The following is a 6000-nucleotide window of genomic DNA, read 5'->3' as shown; positions in this document are numbered from 1 at the left end:
AAAAACACTTTTGGTTGGCCTCAGAGAGGCTGCTGCGTCTGCACGCAATGCCATCTTACTGGAAAACAGGAAGTGACAGGGAGAATATGTAAGTACTGTTATAGGTGCACAGGCATATGTCAATCATATTCAAAGTCAAAATTTGGCATAAACATAGTGTATTATGTTCTAGATAGTCTGCTATATTAATTGCATACTACTTACGGCCCTCAAAATTAGAATTATTCAGACTTTATCATCAGACTCAAATGGCATTCTGCCAGGATTTCTAGAATATATTTTATCTGCTTCACGCTCCATTCAGCCTTCTGTTGTGTGACAATGTCACGCCTAAATGAAAAGGGAAAGTGCCAATGAAGAACCAGCTGAAGGACAGGCAGGAAACTAAAGCCTGCACAGTGGCATAGCTAGTAGACTATCTGCCTGACAGCTCTGTGACCCTGGCTCAATTCTGACCTCAGGAGCTGTCCATATGGTGTTTACACGTTCTCCCTGTGACAATTTGTACTTATTCCAGGTGCTTTGATTTCCTCCCCCAGTACACCAGCTGACTGGCCATTGTAGGTTGTCCCTTGTGGGGAGGTGGATGGCAGAATTTGGGACAAATTAAGGGGAATCTGTGGAGAATAAAAGAGAATTAAGTTGAACAGGTGTCTGATGGTCAACCTGCACTTGGTGGGCTGAAGGTCCTTTATTTTAATTTTATATAAGTCTGTGAAACAGCAATGTAGGAAGTCAAAGTGAATGATGCATTTTACTATATTTAATTTTATTTGAAAATAATTTTTGTTGAAATCTTAGTAAAAATTGAAGAAAAAGTTTCTTGGTTATTCTTGCAACAAAATGTTCAATTATGCTAGCGATCTCACTTCATTCCTTATTTCAATGTAATGTGACAACTCATCAATCAATTTTTGAGTAGTCTTTTTGTGAATGTTTTCACTCTGTTTATATTCCTTTAGTTTCTACAATGAAATCCAGCTTTTTCTTAGCTTTAACTGACCCTTCAACTCACCTGTTCTTTGTATGAAATTTGGCACTCAGCTGGTTCAAAGGCATGGAATATTATAGAGCACAGTACATAGTTCCAACCTGTAAGGTTACAATCTACAATCAGCCAATAGTAATAGCAGATAGCATTGTCTTTGATGAGGCTGTCCAATACCCAATAGCCTAGCAACATGTAGAAGGAACAAGGAATTGGAGAGGAAGAAAATGTGTATTTGTTGATTGTGCAAATATTAATACAGAGAATCTCACATGTACATGCACATTGATGAAATAACTGGGGCCCACAGCAATAGCAAGTTCTTACAAGCCTAAATGAAAATGAATTCTCAGCTGCTTGGGTCTTCCTACAGGATATATGTGGTCATGGTGCTCTGTTAAACAGCTGTGTAAATTCACAGCTGCTGGAATGGGACAAATATCAGGTTCTCCATCCCAATCCCAGTTGAGAGTATTAAATTTTTTAAATGTGAAGCATTCACAGATTTACAAAGTGCCACAGTGTTTGGACTCGGATAGTGATGGAAGCCAGAAACTTTAATCCTATTTCATGGCTCTGATTATTTGGCCAGATAAGTCAGAAAAAAAACACATGTGTGCACTTCTTTAATTTTTTTTTTAACTGAGGAAAACAAAGCTGTGCTGGAACTGATTGTGAAGTTTAATTTGATGCTGGGAACAGAAATGGATTGAACTTAAATGAAATGCAAATGAAAAAAATTCCCTGAGTCTGGTGTCAGAGCCCAAGGGCGAGGAACATTACTTCAGTGTAAACTGATCCCAGCCTCTCTAATGAAGACCACGTTGGAGGCTGATGTAAAGCCATAGAGCTTGGAGATGGAAGACAGAACAAAGGGACTCTGAGCAGTTCACATGCATAACAACTAGGTGAAGTCAGTGCACCCCTGGCACATTTTCTGTTATAAATAATGATGCAACGTTTTGCTGAGTTTATTGACTATAAATCGACAGCAGCTGGAGAAGAACATAAAGCCTATGGGAGGTTGGGATAATCTGTCCATCTATACCTTCTAGCATCCTGGATTCCCTCTATTGCTCATGATACAGTGGTTGCTGCTGGAAAGTGCATTGGTGTGGCTGACAAACCATCTCACTATCAGGAGCCATTATTGTGCCCCCATTAGTCAAATGGCCTCATGATCTTTGCTCGTAATTGATGAGGAATGAATTGTGCTTGAAGACCATCCTATGAAAAAGCAAATGCAGCAGAAAAACGAAACTAACAAACCAACCAAGTTTCATGCAAGAGTCACCATGGCATCTGCTTATATTATCAACACATTATGCAACAGATTGTAACTAAAGTTGAGTCATGGTGGACTATGGTTCCAGTGACTTGAAATAATAATCCAGAAAGCACATGTTCAAACCGCACCATTGCAGTCTGAGGGTTTGAATTCAGCTATAGAATTCTGGAAATGGCATTGTGATTGAAGTAAAATAAACCAATACTCTTTTAATGTAATGCAAGGTGAATAACAGAGCATGTTTTCAGCACAGGTCTAGTAGATAATGAATGAAGAAAGGAGGAGGAAAGAAAAGGAAATAGGAAATTATGGAAGCTACAAATGAAATATATCAGCATGAATTACTGATTGTCTGAAATTGTTGAATTCTGTTTGAAGAATTCTTCCTAATTCTGATGGAAGCTCAGTAACCTGAAATCTGAATATAGCATCCACAGATGCCCGGAGCTTGCTAGTGATGAGAAAAGGCTAGACAGTCTTTGATTTGTTGCCCTTGGAGTGGAGGTGTCTGAGAAGGAAACGTAGAGAAATATATAAAGTTATGCAGCGCACTAATTGGATAGATAGCAAAAGCATTTTCCCCGCCGCAGATGTGTCTAAAAATGGAGGGCATGGGTTTAAGGCATGGGGCATGAAGGTTAGAGGCAATCTGAGAAGAATCGTTTTTCGCCCTGAGAATGTGTAAAAATTACTTCAGGATACAGAGGATTCAAGTTCAATGAGTGAAATTGCAGAAACCATCTTACTTTGTTATAACGAACCTGATTGAATTTCATGTCTTCAAAGTTAGCAAGATTAGTGTAACTTAAAGGAAGGGAAGTGAAGTAAGAAACTGTTCAAGTTGAAAAAAAAATGAAAGTTATGTTAGCCAATGGCTGGGCTATTATGATATGCCTTCACTCAAACGAACCCAGCCGCATCACACATTTAATAGCAAATTGCACTCTTTAACAGTCATTTCTGCAAACAGAAAGTGTAAGGTCGGCTGTGGATTCATGTGGAGTTTGCATGTTTCCTTGTGACTACTTGCATTTATTCCAAGTGTGCTGGTTTCCTTCCCGCAGTATCCAGGTTGACTAGCCTTGTAAATTGCTCTGGGTGTGCAGGAGAATGGCAGAATTTGGGAGAAGTTAAGGGGTGTCTGGGGAGAATAAAACAGGGTTAAAGTTTCTTTCTTAGTTCCACTTAGAGAGTGGGATGAGTTAGAGGGCAATAGAGGTGTGGTGCAGTTAAAACAGAAAGCAACAAATACTGGACTGAAAATGTTATATTTGAATGCACGCAGCATAAGAAATAAAATGGATGATCTTGAAATTCAGCTACAGAATGGCAAGTATGACTTTGTGGCCATCTCTGAAACTTGGCTAAAGAATGGCTGCCATTGGAAGCTGAACGTTCAAGGATATACAGTGTATCAGAAAGATGGGCAGACAGAGTGGTGTGGCCCTGTGTATTAGAAATAATATTAAATCATTAGAAAGGACGACATAGAATCAGAAGGTGTAGAGTCTCTATGGGTTGAGTTAAGAAATGGCAAGGGTAAAAGGACACTAATGCAGTTGTATACAGGCCTCCAAACAGCAGCCAGGATGTAGATTACAAATTACAGCAGGAGATAGAAAGGGCGTATCAGAAGGGCAATGTCATGATAATCATTAGAGATTTTAACATGAAAGTGGATTGAGAAAACCAGGCCAGTACTGGATCTCAAGAGAGAGAATTTGTCTAAGGGATGGCTTTTTAGAACAGCTTTTGTTGAGCCCACTAGGGGATAGGCTGTGCTGGATTGGGTATTGTGCAACGATCTGGATGTGATAAGAGAGCTTAAGGTTAAGGAACCCTTGGGGAATAGTGATCACAGTATGATCGAGTTCACTTTGAAATTTGAGAGGGAGAAACTGAATTCCAATGTGTTGGTAATTCACTGGAATAAGGGAAATTCCAATGGCACAAGTGGGAAACTGGCTGAAGTTGACTGGAAAGAGACACTAGCAGGAAGGACAGCAGAGCAGCAATGGCTGGAGTTTCTGCGAAAAATGGGGGAAGTGCAAGACAGAAATATTTCAAATTAGAAGAAATTTTTGAATGGAAGAAGGACACTACTGTGGCTGACAAGTGAAGTCAGAGCCAAAGTAAAAGCAAAAGAGAGGGCTTACAAGGAAGCCAAAGCTAGTGGGAAGAGAGAGGATCGGGAAGCTTTTAAAACTTGCAGAAGGAAACTAAGAAGGTCATTAGGAAGGGAAAGATGAATTACGAAAGGAAGCTGGCAACTAATATCAAAGAAGACACTAAAAGCTTTTTTAAGTATATAAAGGGTAAAAGAGAGTTGAGGGTAGATATTGGACCAATAGAAAATGATGCTGGAGATATTGTAATGAGAGACACAGAGATGGCAGAGAAACTGAATGCATATTTTGCATCAGTCTTCACAGTGGAAGACGTCTGCAGTATACCACACATCCGAGTGTCAGGGAAGTGAAGTATGTGCAGTGAAAATTATGACTAAGAAGGTGCTCAGGAAGCTTAATGGTATGAGGGTGGATAAATCTCCTGGACCTGATGGAATGCCCCCACGGTTTCTGAAGGAAGTAGCTGGAGAGATTGTGGAGGCATTAACAATAATCTTTCAAGAATCGATAGATTCTGGCATTGTACTGGATGACTGAAAGATTGTAAATGTTACTCTGCTATTTAAGAAGGGTGGGAGACAGCAGAAAGGAAACTATAGACCTGTTAGCCTGACATCAGTGGTTGGGAAGTTGTTGCAATGGATTGTTAGGGATGAGATTACAGAGTACCTGGAAGCACATGACAATATAGGCCAAAGCCAGCATGGTTTCCTGAAAGAAAAATCATGCCTGACTAACCTACTGCAATTTTTTGAGGAAATTAGAAGCAGGGTAGACAAAGGAGATGCAGTAGATGTGGTGCACTTGGATTTTCAGAAGGCCTTTGACAAGGTGTCGCACATGCGGCTGCTTAGCAAGATAAGATCCCATGGAATTACAGGGGAGTTACTAGCATGGATGGAGCATTGGCTGATCAGCAGAAAACAAGAGAGTGCGAATAAAGGGATCCTATTCTGGCTGGCTGCCAGATACCAGTGGAGTTCCACAGGGGGTGGTGTTGGAACCGCTGCTTTTTACAATGTATGTCAATGACTTGGACTACGAGATTAATGGAATTGTGGTTAAATTTGCTGATTATACAAAGATAGGTGGAGGAGTGGGTAGTATTGAGGAAACAGAGAGCCTGCAGAGAGACTTCGATAGTTTAGGGGAATGGGCAAAGAAATGGCAAATGAAATACAATGTTAAAAAGTATATGATCATGCACTTTGGTGGAAGAAATAAATGGGCAGACTATTATTTAGGTGGGGAGCGAATTCAAAATGCAGAGATGCAAAGGGACTTGGGACTTCATGTGCAGGATACCCTAAAGGTTAACCTCCAGGTTGAGTCGATGGTGAAGGCGGTGAATGCAATGTTGGCATTCATTTCTAGGGGTATAGAATATAATAGCAGGGATGTGATGTTGAGGCTTTATAAGGCACTCATGAGACCACACTTGGAGTATTGTGTGCAGTTCTGGGCTCCTTATTTTAGAAAGCATACACTGACATTGGAGAGGGTTCAGAGAAGATTCACAAGAATGATTCCAGGAATGAAATGGTTACCATATGAGGAATGTCTGGCAGCTCTTGGGCTGTATTCCCTGGAGTTCA

This window comes from Mobula hypostoma, chromosome 6, assembly GCF_963921235.1.
Source record: "Mobula hypostoma chromosome 6, sMobHyp1.1, whole genome shotgun sequence".
In the NCBI taxonomy this organism is placed as follows: Eukaryota; Metazoa; Chordata; class Chondrichthyes; order Myliobatiformes; family Myliobatidae; genus Mobula; species Mobula hypostoma.
The sequence above is the reverse complement of the archived record's forward strand: the minus strand, read 5'-3'. Positions refer to the sequence as shown.